The 21,377-nt window shown below is 30.6% G+C and overlaps 2 long non-coding RNA genes across 2 annotated transcripts; one reads left to right on the top strand and one right to left on the bottom strand.

The window, feature by feature from the left end:
* Positions 1-1,317: 1,317 nt before the first annotated feature.
* LOC105337041 (uncharacterized) lies at positions 1,318-8,058 on the top strand. Its single transcript, XR_010708285.1, has 3 exons — positions 1,318-1,756; positions 3,305-3,469; positions 7,597-8,058. It is a non-coding gene; the product is annotated as an uncharacterized lncRNA (long non-coding RNA).
* A 3,905-nt stretch (positions 8,059-11,963) lies between these two features.
* LOC136270531 (uncharacterized) lies at positions 11,964-14,257 on the bottom strand. The gene is made up of 3 exons (XR_010708284.1): positions 13,841-14,257; positions 13,531-13,695; positions 11,964-12,329 (listed from the first exon to the last, which is right to left on the bottom strand). It is a non-coding gene; the product is annotated as an uncharacterized lncRNA (long non-coding RNA).
* Positions 14,258-21,377: the final 7,120 nt, after the last annotated feature.

Genomic DNA, 21,377 nt, shown 5'->3' with positions numbered 1-21,377 from the left:
ATTGAAGTAGTGCTTTATCGAAGGACTGCAAACGATAGCATTAACTAAACTTAACGCCTAAGTAAAAGTCGTTTTAGATATTGTCTAATTAAACATATTCTTTTTATAAAAATGTAAACATTTATGTATATTTTCATTACAAATAAATGATTTGGTCAAACAAAGATAAATAATTCTTTATTTTGGGTTAAAATAGCTCATTTCATAATAGAAAATAACGGAATGTTTTTTAAAACATCTCCCCCCCCCCTTCCCCCGTGAAACAAAAATTCCTTTTGAGGGGTTTTATATTTTGTTATTTATCATATTTATACCAAAGAGTTTGTCACGGGGGAGGGGGGTTACATCTACAGACCGAAATACATTCCAAAAAAACAATTTCGCTTTGTAAATTTTACAAAAAGTACTTAACAGATATGAATTAAAATGACAATTTACTTTAATATCTAACGTAAACATGTGATTATTAAGTTTTTATGCATATATCGGCCGCTAAATAATATTTTCTTCACTCATAGAGACCGACTTCGATGAATTTTTTTAGACACCCCCCCCCCCCCCCGTAAACAACAATTTTGTTTACAAATTATAAATTTGACTATAAATTTTATTTTGATATAAATCAATTAGGATTTTATCATTCTTTTTAGTAGATAAATTTGTTTTTGAATAACTTCCTTTAAATAAATTCCGAAATATATGGATGCAAAATGTAGGCGGGAAACGGGCGTTAGCGTTCACAGTTCTTTATCTTATCCCGATACGATTTCTGATGTGTAACCGGTAGCGCTACATAATGAATTTTTTTTTCCATTTAACCAGCTTTATCCCAATACCGTACAAACAAGTAAATATTAAAATGTTTAAATGACTAAATGTCTTCAATATCAATTTGTATCTATATCTCAGTAAATAATCAATGTTCACTGAATGATTTTGCAGCAAAGGTCGTTTTTGCCCTATTCTACTCCTATTTTATCTTCTATTTGGACATTCCCTTAAAACTACACTTTATCTTTCCGAACATCGTCTACACATTAAACCCAGTAAAATTTGTAATTATACATAAAGTAATTAGACCGTTCTTCAAATTAATTGTTTTGATTAAAGGTTATATTATACTGATCTTATTGTTGTTATACTGTACCCTAAGCGCCATTGGATGCACTACATTTAGTACATTGATTTAAACAACTAATGGTTAAAAGAAGATATGGTGTAATGGAAAATCTATGTAAAGTGTAAATATCAAATTTGCAAGTTTTAAAACATTCATTTCTACAATAAACAGAAAATTAATCGATATTAGATGTTTTGAGAGAATAAGCAAACAACGCTTAAACGGACAGTGCAGGAAAAGATGACTTGCTGTCATTTTTGTCTTAGTTTGAATATACATATATTCTACACAACAGACTGGGTTCGCTCAGTGTTTCTTATAAAATGTCCACCAGAGTCCAGATTGGGTTGTGTCTAGGACTGATCTTGGCGCAGTCCCTCCAGGCAGTTAGCTTCCTAGGATCAAGTTTTAAAGTTTTCAGCGATATGGATAACATCATATTTGATATGTTTATCATACGTTCACTGTCAACATGGAGTCCTCTGGACTGTTCCAGGAAGTGTGAGATCCATAATACATGTTTGTCCTTTCAGTACTCCCATCTGAGTGGTCAATGTCGACTATTCAACACCATTTATCTACATCAGGATGCTGGAGTGTATGACATCGGATGGCAGTATTATATCACATCTAATAGTATGTTAACAAAGTATTAAACGTTGCTTTAAGAACAAAATTTTAGAAAAAAACCAAGTTTTTCTCAAAAATTTTACAGAGACTGACAAAATTTTCTCCTTTTTTTATTTTACTTAAAATTCTGTCTCCATTCTGCACTTTTACAAACACAATGTTATGATGTAAATAAAATAAAAGAAGTTCAATTTGCAGGTGTAAGGATTATAAAGCTTGCAGGATTATTTTTCAGAAGATTTGATATCTTGGTTTTGTTTGATTACCTATGACTGTTGTTATTAAACAGTTTATTAAACAAGACGCGCTCTCTCGTGAGATTTCTGGAAGGAGAGGATTTTATCATAAGGGACTTTACTGTAAAGGGTGGTCTATGTTATGATAGATAGTAGAATGCAGATAGTAGAAATGCAGATAGTAGAAATGAAATGAGAATGCGTTATTACCTCTTTTAAGGAACAATCATACCCGGGCCTTGTAGTGGAGTTACAATAACATCAAAAATTTGATTTTAATATACCACCCTACTTCACGGCTATTTTGTACATACATTCACCCGGTCGTAGAAATTTTATGGTCAAAATTTAAAATGATTAAAGGTCAAATACCAATAACTGAAATTTGACCACAAATCTACAAACAGGTATGATTCGTAAAACTTTGCGAATTATTTATAAATTCTTAACATTTCTTTAAATTTTTTGTGTACATAAACAATTAAAATTAACACAGAAAAGAAAAATTATTCCAATAGAGTTTATTAGTTAGATTTAATTGTTGATTGTTTGAATGATCAGTCTGTATTTGTTACAAAGTGTACAGTTGTACAGTTTAAAATCTAACGTAAGTCTAAACAGGTCTATGAACCTATGACCTGATCCGATTTCTAGGCACGAATATCTATGCTTGAAGACCACAAACTAATATTGCGTATCATAAGATTTTATCTGTTCAAATCAGAGTAAAACCAGTACACAAAGTCATAAAATTGATTTATATTTTGAACATGCCAATGTATTTTTTAATAAAGGCAAAGTATTTTGTGGACGACATCTTATTTTACTTAATTTATAATGGACAAGCGAAAATGCTTCTGTAGATCCGGGGAGGGGGTCACTTGTCAGAAAATATGTAACTTTATTATACGCGTCAGTCACTTTGAGGATTAAAAAGGTTTATCTATATAAAATAAAAACCGGATATATTTTTGCTTATTTGATATTATGCGATATTAGAGTCCTTGGGATAAAGTAAAAAAAAAATCGCAAAAATTACCGGTCAAACATTACAGATTTACCTTGACCAAGTTTATCAGAAAAAAGAAAGTCGCCCAAAACAGAGTCCGCTGGCGAGGAGTGGTTGCGGCCCTATGCTCCGCAAGGAGCAAACAGGAATACGTCAAGTCATTTAAAGAGAAAAAATAATTAATTTTCCTCCAGATTTCCTTCGAATAACTTAGCCTTTAAATTATAACTGGTAAAGTTTTAAGTAATTCTACCAATTAATCAGCAATGACGCTATTTTAAATATTTCCTCTTTTTGTTTTGTTTCAAGGGCGCTGTAGACACCCATTTATAGATGGTCGAGACTTGGATATATGTTTTACGTTTGTCGGTTTTCATTATCTGACAGAAGCTATGGAGGAATGTGCTGCAATGCAGTCAAATATCATCTCTATCACATCAGCAGAGGAAAACAAATTTCTTACCAGATTAGTTGGTAACTAAATTTATTATTATTTTCCTCTTTTATTAGGGTCTTCCGTTTCCAACGGAAGACCCTTTTGTTTTTCTACGGTTTCTTTTTTTAGGGTCTTCCGTTTTCCAACGGAAGACCCTTTTGTTTTTCTACGGTTTCTTTTTTTTCTTATTCTTATTATTAGGGTCTTCCGTTTTCAACGGAAGACCCTCTTGTTATTCTATTGTTTTTTTAGGGTCTTCCGTTTCCAACGGAAGACCCTCTTGTTATTCTATTGTTTCTTTTTATTATTATTTTTTTTCTTTTTCTTTATTTTTCTGACTTTTTCAAAGCTTAATATCTCAAAAAGTTTTCAACAGATTTACATGAAACTTTCAGGGATTATGTAGCATTATTGTGCCTCAAAGATATTAATATTTTAAGTACAACGTCACTTCTGTTTTTACGTTACGTCAATTTTTAAATTTTAAAAAAGTGATTTTGTCCAGGGCGTTTTTCAAAAACGCTTCAAGATAGAAACTTGGAATTTTCTGTGTTGAAGCATTGATCGTTTTTATTTGGACGTAAGGCTGGAATTTAGTTTCCGTCACTTCCGGTCCAAACCGGAAGTGTTTTAAAATTTTCGATTTTTCGAATTTTTCGTTTTAATTTCAAATGTTTATGCGGTTTGTAGAGTTGGTTATGCTGAACACGAAACTGAAATCCGTTTGAAAATCGGACGATGCATTACAGAGATATCGGGGTTTAAAAATTGATTTTTCCGGAAATTTTGATTCCGCGTCCTTGGTTTAAAAAATAGCGTAATGTTCAAAGTAAAGTTAACTCGTACCAAAAATAATTGTAAAGTCGTACTTGAACACATTCGGATTTTTTTTGTTAAGTCGTTCTTAAAATCGAAAAGGTTTTTGTTAATTCGTACTCAGATTCTCGGATTTTGGTTAAGTCGTACCAGGAATAATTCGATTTTTTTCATTTTTTTTTTATTTTAGTTACTCTTGTTGTTGGTTTAAGAGATCTGCTTCTTACAGGAACTTCCAGCTTTACTTCCGACATTAACGGAAGACCCACTCGTTGCTTTGCAACGAGCTTTGCTCTAGTTTTATTATTATTATTCTTCTTGTTTTTCCTTCTGACTTCTTTTTTGCTTTATATCTCAAAAACTATTCAACCGATTTGCAAGAAATTTTCAGAGATTATGTTAAATTCTTGTCCCTTGAGGATTTTAAAGTTTCAGTCATTAAATCACTTCCGTTTTCTAGTTACGTCATTTTAAAAATTTTCAAAAAGTGATTTTGTCCAGAACTTTTCTCGTAAACGGTTGTTTATAAAGACTTGAAATTTTCTGTGATTGTAAATCTGCGGATTGACTTATGGCAAATGTACAGAAAAAATTATTTTGTCACTTCCGGTCAAAACCGGAAGTGAAACAAATTTTTCGAAAAAATGAATTTTCTGATCAATTCAAAAACGAATATGTGTTTTGTAGAGCTTATTAAACTGAATCTAACACTGAAAGCCGTTTCAAAATCAGAGATATCGGGGTTTAAAAATTGATTTTTCCGGAAATTTTGATTCCGCTTCCTTGGTTTAAAAAATAGCGGAATATTCAAAGTAAAATGAACTTGTACCAAAAATAATTGTTAAGTCGTACTTGAATACATTCGGATTTTTTTTTGTTAAGTTGTTCTTGAAATCAGAAAAGATTTTGTTAAGTCGTACTTAAAATCATTCGGATTTTGTTAAGTCGTACCAGGAATAATTCGATTTTTGTAATCTTTTAATTTTAGTTACTCTTGTAATTGGTTTAAGAGCTCTGGTTCTTACAGGAACTTCCAGCTTTACTTCTGACATTAACGGAAGACCCACTCGTTGCTTTGCAACGAGCTTTGCTCTAGTTATTATTCTTTTTATTTTTTTTCCAACTCAAATATTTCAAAAACGCTTCCATCGATTGTTTTGAAATTTGCAGGTTTAATGTGTATCTGAAAGATCTCTATGATATATAAAAATTATTTGATGACGTCATCAATTTCGTCAGATATTGACGTTTTTCACGTTTTAAAAAGTGATTTTGTCCGGAGCTTTTCTCATTTTTGATTTAAAGTAAAGCTATGAGATACACAGAAAAGGTAGAACTATCGTTTTACTTATGACATAAGGCTGGAAACTCAAATCGGACACTTCCGGTCGAAACTGGAAGCAAAACCATTTTTTTTTAATTTTCATGTTTTTCAATTTTAAAACTTTTACGTACGTATCTTACAGTATTCAGAAAAAACTGAAATCCTTTTTTGAATCGGACGATGCATTACAGAGATATAGGGGTTTAAAAATTGATTTTTCCGGAAATTTTGATTCCACATCCTTGGTTTAAAAAATAGCGTTATATTCAAAGTAAAATTAACTCGTACCAAAAATAATTGTTAAGTCGTACTTGATCACATTCGGATTTTTTTTGGTAAAGTCGTTCTTGAAATCGGAAAGGTTTTTGTTAAGTCGTACCTAAATCATTCGGATTTTGTTAAGTCGTACCAGAAATAATTCGATTTTTTTCATCTTTTTATTTTAGTTACTTTTGTTATTGGTTTAGGAGCTCTGCTTCTTACAGGAACTTCTAGCTTTACTTCCGACATTAACGGAAGACCCACTCGTTGCTTTGCAACGAGCTTTGCTCTAGTTATTATTATTATTACTATACCTATTTTTTAAAGCTGCTTGGTCCGATTTTATATCAAATTTTGTGCACGTTTTTAAACGATAGTTTTGCTAAGTATATGTATAATAATAGACATTGCAGTAGTTTTCCTATTTATACCGAATTTCAATGAAAAAAATTATGTACAAAATTTGTTAACAAAACAAATGACATAAAAGGGTATCGCGTTATTTCGCCTCATATGAAAATTCATCCTGACGCCAAGACGGGTATGGTTGTGTTACAACTTTGATATCGCTATAAATAAAGGTCGTAATGTTCAGTCAAATTACAAATTAACCTATGTATGTTTTGTTCGCTAATATTTCTGAAGTTTGCTTTGTTTACAATCGATGCATAGCATGCGAGTTTAATAACCCCAATGATTCGGGGGACGAAACCAAGCAGTTCTCTTTTCTAAACATCGCATAATGCATTTTGGTTTGTTTTTTCGTTTGCCCAAAAGGGAATTATTTTTATTTACTTTGAATATTTCTAACTTTGAAAGGAGACCGATTTTGCTGATGTAAATAGGAGAAAGTCCGTAACTTTCTGTATGAAAAATTATTTGATACTGTAACACCAAAAAAAACGGACCAAGCAGCTTAAATATTGCAGCTAAAATGCAACAATCCGTAGTGAATATTGCAATTTTTAGAAATTTATTAAAAGTATATAACGAGTATACTGGTATCCCTTTAGTCATGACCGAACGACAGTAGTTATTTATTGTTTTCATTCAATTTAAAACATCAATTGGACTTATAATCCTTGGCTTTTAAGTACCTTTACTTTTCAAGCATACGCTAAACAACTATATAAAACATGCTACGGAAAGCTTCATATTTTCATATTTGTTTCAATATTTTTATACGTTGACAAAAATATTGAAATCAGTATTTACATTAAATGTTAAAAATTGATTATGTTATCGTGGTAAATATTAAGACATCTCAGAAAACACGAAGAACTCTATTCCCACTTTTCAGCACACATGAAAGAACATCTGGTGATGCAAAATACCGTTTTTAGTTCATTTCTACACTTATTTCTTTTCGAAAAAACATGTTAATTGCTATTGATTGGGTGGGTCTACACCTAAGACGCGTTTTATTCTCTTCGTTACAAAACAATCCCGGTTTATGCGGCTAGATTTGCAACTCTAAACAAACTCAAAAATTTCATATGATACAGTGTCAAGTCATTTGAGCAGGTTCATATTCTTTAAATACATCTCGACGAAACAGCCTTATTAAATAAATGCTAATATTAGCTTACATTTTTGGCATGGTTTGGTCTGTCACAATATGATTTGATTGGCATAAGGTCGTTCGGCATATGCCCTCTGAGCTAATTTTTCAGATGTTCGAAACAAGTATTGTATGCTGTTGGTTACAGCTGATTGTAATGAGATTATACAAAACTGAAACGCAATTTGTCGTCTTCATTTTAGGTTCTCTGTCAAATGTCTCTCTCCCAGATATCAGTTACACGCGGCCATTCATTCAGGGATTCTGGGACGGAACTGACTGGATCTTTGACAATGGGACCCCGTTAGTGTACACAAACTGGGGCGCAAACCAGCCGAAGAAACTTCATTTGAGAAAATACTTAAAATTTCTGGCTGGGAAATGGCGTACGACAACTGGTTTCATAGTTCGACCAGTTTTTTGTAGTTATATACAATAAACGAGAAAAAGAATGAATTACGTAATATTTTTATGATATGATATTATACACCACAGGTTGAGTTTTGTCCCCTCTTTGTCATATGAGTATTTGGTCATATACGATTCCGACATACAGACACTATAAATGGTAAAATGCAATCTGCTAGTTACTATTTTTTTTTCATTTTATGGAAGGAAACCGTCTTGCACTATCCGCTCTATAATATCTAAAGTGACTTTTTTATCATTTTGAATCCATCCAATTTATACAATTTTATGTATTCTGTTGTTTAATCCAATTTATTCAACTCTCATATATTCCGTTGTTTTAAAAGGGGTTGGTTTTTATTTAAATGAAATCATTTTAAATTTCGAAATGTTAACATTAATTAATGTAACTCTTAATTACTTCGTGAAATGGTGTTTCATCTAAATATCAAAGTTGGTTGATTTTATTGTTTATAACAACGATTACTAATATACTTAAACTTTACCTTTGCAGGATAAAAGAGGGTATGTAGATAAAGTTAAGATCTTCTTCAAACTTCTTAAAACTTAACATCTGCAAATTGATTATGCCAAAACATATGGATTAACAAGCTAAGAATTGTTTTGTTTTCATGGAACAGGGTTACATTTTTTTAAATTGAAACCATTTTACAATAGATATCGATCTGATGGTCGGAGAGCTGTCAAAGTAACAATGATATTTCGATGCAAATGTTTTTAAATTTACGTATTTGTTGATAAAAACGATCATCTCTTGAGAAAGGTACATTTCAATTCACACTAGTTAATGATATAAGAACTGATTAAACAATATAGATCAAGCATTTTTAATACCGTATACAAAAATCTATATAGAGCAATAGGTCTTCACATGCCACTTGACAAAATGGCAAATGGTATTTACTTACCCTGTTCGGTTTGAGTCTGTATTGTCATACAGGAAATGTCGAGCTATCATTGGCCCTTAAACCGATACATTCATTAGCTACTACAGTACAAAGATTTTAAAAATTAACAGTTAGATGCAGCTACGATAGTAGGACAGCAATAAATTCGTTTAGAGAGTCCTTGGATTCTACGGAACTATGACGTCAATGCCTTTTACCTCTGTTCTGTGTGAGCTGTCAATGTCGCCTATTAAATACTTTTTGTTTACACCACTGCGCATTAGTGCGCATATATAATGGTTGTATTAAACTCTTCGTATTAAATTGTATATGTATATGGTCGTGTATATTTCGTATATATATAAAACATAGTGTTGTCATGGAATTGTATGTATTTATAATTTTACTTTGATTTCACGCCAAAATGTACTTTATTTTCGTATTTTGGCTTTTTCTAAGTTTCTGAATACTTACTTCTCTAAAAGACTAGTAATCTATGGTGCTTTTTTGAAGCTCTGTTGTCAATATAGGCAATATGATGCCGGAGATCTCAGCTCTTTTATTTAAAGATGGGCCTTTTTATCCATGGTCTAGAATATGTTATAAGCCTGGCAATTGTAGTAAAGAGGAACCCGGTTCAATCAAGAATGTGCTCAGTTTTGTCAATTTTTGTTTTGAATACAGTTTAAATGCTATACTCGAAAGACTCATTATTATATTGAATCGTATTATATCGTATTACAAGGGTAATAAACGGAAGAACCGCATTGAATAAAAATTACGCATGTACTAAGAAATTATATTGTTTCACAGCTATTTGTAGATATACACGGACTGGGACACATGCCAGCCGATTACAGTTCACATGAAACAATGAATACCATTATGGGATGTGCTGTTGTAATTAAGAAAAGCAGAAGGGCATTAAAACCCCCAGAGTGGCACTGCATTTTGCATAAAGGGTATAGAGAAAACCCTGCGATAGCCTTAGGTAGGCATTAATGGTAAAGGGGAAACCACTATATGTCTCTGATGGTGGCACATTCTCATATTATGTGCTGGTGGAAATATAATTGAAAATATATTACAGTTATTAATCGCCGCGAATCGTAATACATGTTGAATGGAAGTTACACATTTTTTTAGATAAATCTTCGTAAATATATATATATCAAATAAATGTGAGCTATTAATTAAAGGTAAATGATGTAATAAAAACAAGTTGAAACAGTTTCAAAATACTTCGACTGTATTATGTTATTGATAATTTATGGAACATGGTTGAAATATTTAATTTGAAACAGTGTTTCCAAGTGTTTTCTATTATCATTTGAAAAAGATACTGTGGTACATGTATATATGTAATATTTGAAATCTAAGTAATAAATAAATAAATAAGTAATTGCTAAATAATTCAGCAATCTATAAAGTATGATCCTTTGACTTCAAATTGCATTATACATTTTGATAATATGTATATAAGTATATTATGATTAGTGAATAAAATGGTTCGTTTGTTTGTCAAAAACTTAGATGATAACATGAATGTGTTTTAAAAAAATAAAACAGAATTAGAAAACACTCAAAACATATCAATGAAATTGATAGCGCATAAAAAGTGATAGAAGTTGTAGAAACTAATGAAGAATATAAAGCATTGTTTATGATTTTATAATGCTTTATTACATATTTAGTAATAAATACGGGGTTTCGTATATGCGATGCAGCTAACTTTATAATACACGAATCAGTCCCAAAAGCTGATATTGATTCTGCAGGACTGATATTGATATGCAGGGCTGAAACTGATTTGTACATGTATCGCACCCCTCTCGGAACTCCTCTGATTCTTTCCACTTCAGAATTTAGGTAGAATTTAAGGATTCATGTCACAAAACAAAATCGGACGTAATTAACGCACATTCACGTCTTCATTGAAAATAGGCATAAAAATCTATGGATACATTATTTCTATAATTATTTAATTTATATAATAATACAGGAAAAAATGACAATAACAAACCGTGAACCATCTCAAAAACCCATTGAACGAAATACAAATTCAAAGCAGAGCAACATGGACCTCCAAATAGATGGAGGTAGGATTTCTAAAAACTACATAGATGTTGTCTATCAGAAACTCAAGCATATTTTTAATGTCAACTCCAGAGTACTTGTGTGTGCAATCAGAATGGTTTTTAACAAAATGATATTTAAGATTTCTAATGACAAGGTAAGCATTTTTACGACTTCCATTTTTATTGAAGAAACATGAAGTTATTAGGAAGTCCGGCCTGCCTGAAAATTTCACAACCAAAATGTAAACGTTTCTTGAACTACATGTAGCTTGTTGGTGGCTAACTGTTAACAGAGAAAAATAAGTATGAAGTTTTGTATTTTGTTTAAAAGAGAGCAATGTGTTTTTGTGGTAGCATATTCTTGCAATCCACATAGCTCTTTGTCTACATAGTTATCCCTTCAAGATACGTTAAAATTCTCAAAAAAAAACAAACAACATACTAGTCTGGTAATGTCGATAAAATAATAAATTTTTCGCGTCTGGAAAACATAACTTAGCATGAATATTTTATTATCAAAATAATTTCTATTTGGTGTCTGAGACCTCCTACAAAGTAAATTTTGCTTGCACTACAGAGCTTATGATATTGACTGTTACTGGTTTTTACACAAAGTTATACATGTGTATTAACAAAAAATATTTGTTTTCACAATATCGTTTTCATCGATCATTAAGTTAATTTCTATCTGCTTACATTTAAAAGTAAATGTCTCTATTGATTTAAAAGTGCTGCGTCCGAATTTATATTTAATATTCTGTAAGTCGTTAAACGATGGTTTTGTTTCGTTCAATATAAATTCAGTATTTTAGATGATCATTTCAGTGATATATCTATGGAAAAAAATGATTTATCTGTTCGTAAAGCAATTATACCATAGTAAATCGATTAATTGCTTTCGAATATTTAGAGGTCTTTCAACCTTACTTATTATATTTGAAACATTATTGTTTCAAAATAGTTGATTAAATGCTTTCCCTACGTTTCTTCATGACAAAAAAGTCTAAAGATTTAATGAATAATTTTAAAGCTAAACGTGTTGTTCACCAAATTTGTGACAATACCTGATATATCCTTATGGTTTGAATAAAAATCAAAATCTCTATATAAATAAATTAAAAACATAGGTCAAACTTTCATGTTTTTATTTTTTATTGTTTTATAGTAATGGTAATAGCAAGCAATTCATATTTGTGCAAAACTAAATGTAAAACTTCATATCTATTTCTTTTGACAACAGTTTTTAACATTTTTTGCTAAAAGCAAAGTGAGTTAAAGAAGTATTTACATTCTGTTATATATATACATATATCTACGGTTTATAACTACAAAAAATAGGTCTAATGGATGAGAAGTATGTTGTTTTCCACCCCTCTTTTGATAATTTTATGTATTGTCTGGTGATCTGCGGTTGGCCATTTGCCCATTTTGTGTAGACCAAAGGAGTCCCATCGTCCAAGATCCAGTCAATTCCATTCCAGAAACCCTGAATAAATGGCCGTATGTAACTGTCATTCGGCATACTGACCGATGATAACGACCCTAAAATTAAAAAAAAAAAACAACTCTCAAATCAATGTACCTTCGTTATTCACTTGAAGTAAAATGATATTTTCTAATCATAATTGCCACAGCCAAAATTATATGTTAAGATTTCTTAAATTTAATAAAAAGAAAGTAATGATACTTGCAGTCAAAATAAATAATATTAATTTATGTTTTATAATAAATAAAACTTTTAAAAGAAATTGTTTTCAGTTCAATAACTGTAGTTCATACACGTTTATGTGTTCAAGTGAATAAAAGTTCACAGAATCTGAATCTCTCTTAGACACACTATGTGAAACATGTGCTTATATCAGTGGCTCTAAAATATATCATCTTTACAAATCTGGTTAAATTATAAACCAGTTACTGTATGTATGTCTTTTTTTAATCATTAATCATTTGAAAAACACACGGCTCAATGGTCAGAGGTGTGAATTTAGGACCACGTTGTTTGGTTGATTGATCTTTATTGTTGTCATTAGGTATTTAATCCTTAGACAAGTTCTTTAGCTACACTGTCTTAGAGTGTCTCAGACCAGCCTAATGCATTTGTCTTAGGCCGAGAGTTGACTTGCGATGGAATGATGTCCCATCCTGTAGACGTCAATGACTCTCATCCCCTTAGCAACACGTAAATCAAAAATAAGCACCGGCCATCTGCGCCTTCGTATTTTGCGGAACGATTCGACTTTAATTTACATTTGTATGAATACATGATATAAAGATTGAATACAACAATTGTGAGTATTATATTTGTTCACTGGTATAATATGCTTTCTGATGATACCCAAAAAACTACTAAGTATGGACTTGTGATTTAAATGGTTTGCATTAATAATGTATCAAGTGTTTTGGAATACCCCAAATGACTCTTTATATTTTTTACTAATGCCAAAAATTATGGCAAGGTTACTACTAGGATTGCGACTTCCTAATGGGTGCAATCTGTTGGTCTTTATTTTAACCTCATTTGTTATTTCATTAAAGAAAACATGAACGCAAATTTGATGATAAAATAATCGTTTGTTGTCTTGTATTTTTTTTTCTAACGAAAGCTTTTCATTTTGTTTTTTTTTTTAAATAATTTAAGTTCGTTTTTCATTTTATGTTTGCCTAAAAACACAAAACAAATATTATGAAATAAAAAGCCAACATTTGAAACAAACATAAAAAGAGATGATTAAGATTTATTTACCTGCTAATCTCTTCAGAAAATGGTTCTCCTGTTCTGATGTGATAGAGATGATACTTGACTGGATTGCTGCACATTTCGCCTTAGCTTCTGTCATATCATGAAAGCCAGCAAACATAAAACATATATTCAAGTCTCGACCATCTATAAACGGGTCTCTACAACGCCCTAATAATAAAAAAAAATCCTTGAGACTGTATCACCAAACTAAAAAAAAAGTACGGGAAGTCAGATAATATTAGTGAAATTAAACAAATTTAAAAATACTACAAATTTTTGCCTTGTCATAATAAATCGTTGAAAATCGTCCTACGTTTTGTTGCAATATAATACTGCCATCCGATGTCGTATACTCCAGCATCCTGATGTAGAAAAATGGTATTATATAGTCGACATTGACCGGTCAATGGGGAGAACTGAACGGACAGACATGTACCATGGATCTCACAGGTTTTGCTGCAGTCTAGACGACTTCTTGCAGACAGTGAATTTATTATCCACTGGTCAAATCTAATGTCCTTCATTTCGATGACCATTACAAAACTTGCTCCGTGGTAAGTAATGACCAGTGTAAGTGGTGCCAAAATTAGACCCAGTTTTAACAAGAGCTTTACTCTGCTGGTCATTTTACAAATGAGAGTCCAAACCTAAAATGTGATATAGACTACAATATAAATCCAATGAATATTTTTCGCTTGATGTGCGAGACCTCCTACTAGTTAAATCTGCCTTGCAATATAGAATATTTACATTGAATGTTACTGGTTTTTACACATAGTTATATTCACAAAAAATATTTGTTTTCGCAATATTGTGTTAATCAATCATTAAACTGATTTCTATCTGCTTACATTTAAAAGTTGATGTTTCTATTGATTTAAAGGTGCTTTGTCCGAATTTATATAAAACATTTTGTTGTAAAACGATGGTTTTGTTTAGTTGAAATAGATAAAATAAATAAAGTATATTTGACGATCATTTCAGTAATATATTTATGTAAATAAAAAAAATATCTGTTTATAAACAGTTTAAACACAGCTATTCTATTGATTGCTTTCGAATATGTATAGGTCTTTCAACGTTACGTATTATGCTTGAAACATTTCTGTTTCGATATAATTGATGTTATGCTTTCTCTGCGTTTGTTCATGATAAAAATGTCCAAAGAGTGTATATGCTTTTCTTTTAAATTTGCCATTAACACTTGATTCTTATATTATGTCGATTGGCTCCGATCATCTTTTTTATTTTCAAGTTTCCGATATGTCAACGATGAATAATTCAAAAGTTGTGTACATGTTTTTAACCAAATTTGAATAATTTTTGGGACAATAACTGCTTAAAGAAGACACTATGTCCTTTTGGTAAGATTATTTTCAAAATTTCCTTAAAGTAAACTGAAGATATAAGTTCAAATATCTGTTTCTCATGGTTTTAGAGTAATATCAATAACTTACAATTCAAAGTATAGGAGCAATTTTCAATGTGGATATTGAAGAGCCATATTTTGCGAAGACTTTAGAAGTCTTTTAAACATCAATAAAGAGCTTTTCTTTATCACCCTAAACAATAGGGGTATGAGAAAGTAAACTTTACGTCATGTATATTAGGCCCGATTTCTGTCCTACTCCAACTTCTCACTTTTCGATAATTTCCCTTAATAAGACGTGTCTTGGCTTCTTTCTAAAATGTTAAATCTGCCTTTTAAACAATAAACAGATTTTTAAAATCAACATGATACAAAAATACAACCTACAAGTGGATAACAAACATAAATGAATACTTTTTTGGATGTCATTTGTGTTACGTGACATTCCAACACTTACAAATAGTCAATGTAAGGAAATTTTTAACATTAATAATAGAGTCAAAACCTTTTCTTAAAATCGAGATGTATATAAATGAAAGGAGCCTACTGGTTTATGAAATTTAAAATATTGAATTTATAAACCTGTATTTTCCTTTCATTTACTTGATCTCGACTTTAAGATAAAATATGAATTCTTTCAATGATGCTTTATAACAATGTTAATTGCTTTGGTTTATCGGATAAACTGGGTCTAAAAGTTTTTGTAAACACAATAAACATTCTGTATTTAACTCTCATTTTCTATAAAATATTATGGAAATAAGTTGCATATTTCGGAGTTTTGTCAATCTTTGACTAATGAAATAAATTTAGAATGCCTACAATCTCTCTAAAACGGGATTAAACAAGCTCTTGAGTCCCTCTTTAAAATAATGTCGAATTGAATATAGGATTCGGGATTACTTTTCCCAGGATTAGATTTGGTATATCAAGAAACTTCTTTATTTTCTACTAAATATCTTTAAACCCGTAAAGACGGAAAACGATATTAATCGAATCAATTATGATGTCATAATGATTCTAACACCCAATAGACACTCTGAAATCATTTATGGATGTTGTTTACTCAGAGATTGAGTTGTCAAAATCGAATCGTTTTAAACACCCTTACGATTAATTGTTATTTGCATTCACATTTAGACCCTTATGGTTTCGAAGTAAAAATCGTGCCTCTTGCTCTTGGTTATAGTATATTTTCTAGATGTAGTCAAAAAACAAAATCTGGACATTTATTGGTTTTAAACTTTATTATAATTAATAAGTGGATAAAATGAGTTCCAGAAATAAATGTGACTATAGAATAGTTTTTCTCTGCTGTTGCGACAACTAACTTGCTAAGTAATGACCCCGCTTTTCTTAGTGTTATTCTAGTTTAGTAGTTTTTTTTGTTTGTTTGTTTGTTCTTTTCTTTTTTTTTTTTTTTTTTTGGTTGCACGGAATTTGAAATGGGTAAGGATAGGAAATCTGATAGAGGAAATTCGCACTGGAATATTTTTTTAATTGTGAAGAAATCGTTGTATCTTTTTGGCGCCATTGCCATTCATTAACTTTATTACATTTTTTGGAGAGTTGTTTGTTTGTATTATTTTTAATCCTAATCATAGTAAAATTTAACACGATTTTTAAAAAAAAAAATTAAATGGCTATAAACTCAAAAAGTTGGTCATTGATCTACTTTCTTAAATTGATAAATAACACTACAATCAAAGGTCATTTTATATATAAGTAGTTAGAGGAATATTTGTGCATAAAATGTTCAAAAACAATTTATTTTCAAAAATTTCTAATGAAATATTTAAAAGATAAAATAAAATTCAACAAAAGTAAAAAGTTTGGACTGCTCCCATGTAAAAACAATCTTATTTGAAACGTTTTCTAGTCCACCAGTTTAAAAAAAACGTTTCAGTTAAAAAATATGTTAACTCTGGTGTTTCTAAACACTATTTAAAACCAATTGTTGCGGACTTAGTTTGAAAAAAAAATGCGTTGCCAAACGTTTACGGTTGGTGGGTCTAGGTTGCAAAACTCGAACATTTCATGTGATTTTTACTCTAGTCTTTTGAGCAAGTTCAAGTTGTTGTGAGAAAAAGACTTAAGAGATAGATTGATTAATTAAATTGAGAGAGAGAGAGAGAGAGAGAGAGAGAGAGAGAGAAAAAGAGAGAGAGAGATATTAACAAATCAATGTGTATATTGATAAGCTATTATGATGGTACCATACAATGAATAAACAAATTACATTGAACAATTTCTACAACTAATGTTTTATACTCTCTCATTGTGTATAACAGAACCTATACATCCATGAGTCCGAGTTGTTGCACACAATGCGGAAATAAATAATATTATGATAATAATGCATAATTACTTTGAAATGAATTATGATTGAGGGCTTTTCTCGACGAAGAGGCCTCCTTGAATGAAGGTTAGTATTCGTTCAAATTTTCTGGCATGATTTTGCCAGACATAATCTTATTGGTTTGTCAGAGAGTCGTTCGGCTTTGACGTACAAGTGGGTTGTTTCGGATGTTTAAGACTGGCTGTGTATCAGAACCGCTGGTTGTAATCCGATTGCACAAAAATTAAGCGCAATTCAAATTACTTGATATTTTTTCTAATTTCAACGGCCATTTTATTCAAGGATTCTGGAATGGATTGGTCTGAATTTTGGTCAACGGAAGTCCACTGGTCTACAAAAACTGGGACGCAGGCCAGCCATAGAAGGTTCCTGTGAGAAAAAACATAATTTAAAGAATGGGAAATGGAAAACGCCACTTGATTCAAAAGTATGATATTGTATTATACTGTATTATACGTCACAGGATGAGTTTGCTCTGCTTTATAAAAATGGGTATGATAATACAGACACCATAAATAATAATTTTATAAAATCACAGTTTAGCAAAATACTACTTTTTTCCAATTTAGGGAAGGAATAGGTCTCAGACTATCTGCTGTTAGTGAAAGTTTTATCATTTGAAAATCATATAATTTTAATGTATCCAGATGTTTTTAAAGGGGTTCGGGTTATTTATTTATTTATTTATTTTTTGTGAATGTTGTAATTCTTGAAATTTCATAATTTCATAACTGTTACATTGCAATTTTGGTTATTTCGTGCGATTGTTTTTTTTACTTAAGTCACTAAATTGATTTGATGTTTTTGTTTTTCACCATGATAAATGATATATTTACATGAATCCGTTTAAGAAGTGTGCGTAGATAAAGTAAAAATCGTGTGGTATTTCTCAAATTTCGGAAAACTAAAAAAAAAAAAGGAATCTTAAAATTGATTAGCCAAACCATCTGATTTTAAGCTAAGAACATTTTGGTTTTGATGGTACATGAATACAACCTTTTTACAATCAATGTCAATTTGATGGTCACAAAGCTCTTTCATTGAACTTGCTTTTAAATTGCTGTATTGTCGATGAAGCCAATCATTCATGGAAAAGCTATTTCAATTCACTCGTTAATTACATATGAACCGATTAAACAATATACAGGACATCATTTCTGGAATAATGTATAGAAAAAAGAAAAATTAAAGCGATGGGTTTTAACATGCCACTTGACCAATTGGAAAAAAATATTTACTAAACCTGTTCATTTTCAGTTTGTTCTGTATTAAAGGAAATGTCGAACTAACATTGGGACCGGCCTTAAAACCGATACATTCATGAGCTACTATAGTACAGAGTTTTAGAAAATATATTCAGTTAGATGCAGACCCGACTGCAATGATATTCGTTTAAAGAGTCCCTGAATGTATTACTTCCATGTTTATTATCACTGTTCTCTGTGGGCTGTCAATATCATTCAGTTAACCGTTTTGTTTACATCAATGTGCAGAAGTGCGCATATGTCATGGCTGTATTAAACTTATCGCATTAAATTCAATTTGACATATATGTTGTTGGTTTTAAGTGCTTCTTACATTAGGAAATGCAATTAGGAAATTAATTTACTTCTGATTTTTCTTTGATTTCAAATCCAAATATACTTCATTTTTATATTTTTAGTTTCGTAAGTTTTTTGAAACCCTTAACTAAATTCTAAAATGCATATTATCCCGTTTTGGAGCTCCGTCTCTCTGTAGGTGATACAATGCCAGAGCTTTAAAACCCTCTTTTTAAAAAGAAACTTTTATTTTATGGTCTAATATGTGTTTTAGTCGAGCCACTTTAACTTAAGAGTAGTATTGCAACCACTCGCCTATCTTTTCTAGTAAATTTTAATTTCTTTGCTTTTCATCTTGTTGATGTTTACTTTTAAAATCACATAAAAGAATATGCGTATTTTAATAGTTCGGATAACTTGACATATTGATAGCTTCATTTAACAGAGATAATAATTTTTTAAAAGATTGAACTCATTTTAGCATTTTTTATGAAAAAAGTACTAAACAATTTGGAAGGTCACTACTCAGTGAATTGAGAAATTGCAACATAAATCTTTATGATAGTAATAAAAAGTAGAACTTTTAAAAGGGTTAACTTATATTTTATACCTACCAAATATTACATTATTTTCTCTTTTTATGGTTAGTTTTGTTAATGGTGGTAAGTGATACAATATCAATGTCTGTGAAAGTATTATATTTTAACAATCATTTGTTAATGATATTCATTATTACAATGAATTAAATTGTCCTTTTTTATCTTAAGATGCGTTTTTAACGAATTCCAAACGGAGAACATCGTTTTAATAATCTACAGTTGTATGTCCCACGTTTGAACACACTGCGTGGGTGAACAATAAACGTGTAAGAAAGAAATATATATCATTATCAATGCTTTTTGCATTGTTTGTTAATATAGAGTTTGCAGTTATACAACAATAGCCTCAACACTTTCAAATCAACATGACTAAAATTTCATAATTTTTAGAACGCAAATTATTTCATTACGTCCATATATGCTATACTTTTTGGCAAAGTTTTACACAAAGATTCATTCTTTTCTGCTGGGATGAAGAAACAGAATTTTCTCATTAACTGATCAAATGTAACCTTATCCTTCCTTAAATATTAGATTTTGAAATGAATGCCATGAGATTAATTCAGTCAATGTATATTGACCACGTCTACACTTGAGAACTCACTTGCATCTACCGAACACAAGTTCACAATTGATTTAATTGAATATTGTTTATTTAAGATAAAAAAAGCTCAAATGCAAACATCTCTTTTATTTACACAAACATTTCAATAATCATAATGTAAAAAGATGTCGCAATGTACTTTTTGTTTTGCTTTGGCCTCAGTTTTCTATAGTTCAGTTGGGCAAGTCTTTACTTCGCTACTGTGTGTTGATGAGTACTTATTTAAAGATATACATTATAGTTGACTTCGTATTAATTTTACATCACCGTTAATGTTTTTCTAAAACCAAAGACTAAATAGTAATAGATTAATTTTCCTTTTCTACAAATCAATATTAACATAAGATAATATCAAAACTTGTATAAAAAAACATATAGTGATTTACAAAACATAGAAAGCTTTAAAATGAGGCAATAGCAAAGTAGCCTACTAAAGCAGAAAATACACCCGTTACACAAATTTAATTGCATAATTAATTAGCATTTAAGTGTAGGTAAACGAGGGGAGAGAAAACGAGCTCGGTTCAAACAAAATGGAGAATCATCAAAGCTGATTCAGCGTTAAAAGAATAAAAATATAAGTAAAAATACAATGTGTGCATTTTTTTTTAAATACAATTAAATCGTTCTTCTAGTTATATTCATTACCTATCATATCATGCTACAATTGTATTTTAATCTAGTATAGCACTTCAGAGCAAATGAACCAAATAATCATTCAAAAAAAAAAACAACAACAGGTATTTTGCATGTAAATTCAACATGATGCAGTTATGATATACTAAAAACACAAGTTTCAAAATATGCCCAGAGACCTGTCTTTTTCACTTAGGATGAGGAGCTTTTTAGAAGATTGTAGTTATTGGGGTTATAACTAATACTTATTTCTCTATTATATATATGATATATATTTATCTACATGTACATATATTTCATTATACAACATATATTTAGAGAGTGGTCCATGCATAAATAAAAAACATTAAAAGATCAGCTGTGTATCTTGTGTTAGGCTTGTTTCCATGGAGTATGAATATCCAATATATTAAAAATCAATTTCCTAGAATAAACAAAAAATTGAGCCATATTCGATTTTTTAGGTAAATAATCAAACATTAATTACACGGACAATACATGAAAAGATGGCATTGTTCCATTTTTATCATGCTGGCGAGGTCACGTCTTCTACACAAAAAATTAAGTTTGCTCTGTTCATTTGAAAATGTCAAGCAGAGTCCGGGTGTGGCTGTGCCTGGGACTGATGACGGTGCAGACCCTCCAGACGGTGGCCTACCTTGGATCAAGTTTCAAAATTCTTAGCGAGATGAAGGACATCAGATTTGACTTAGAGATTATATTTTCACTATCAACATGGAGT

Source organism: Magallana gigas, chromosome 8 (assembly GCF_963853765.1).
Source record: "Magallana gigas chromosome 8, xbMagGiga1.1, whole genome shotgun sequence".
In the NCBI taxonomy this organism is placed as follows: domain Eukaryota; kingdom Metazoa; phylum Mollusca; class Bivalvia; order Ostreida; family Ostreidae; genus Magallana; species Magallana gigas.
Note: the sequence above shows the minus strand (reverse complement) of the source record. Positions and strands in the feature narration are given on the sequence as shown.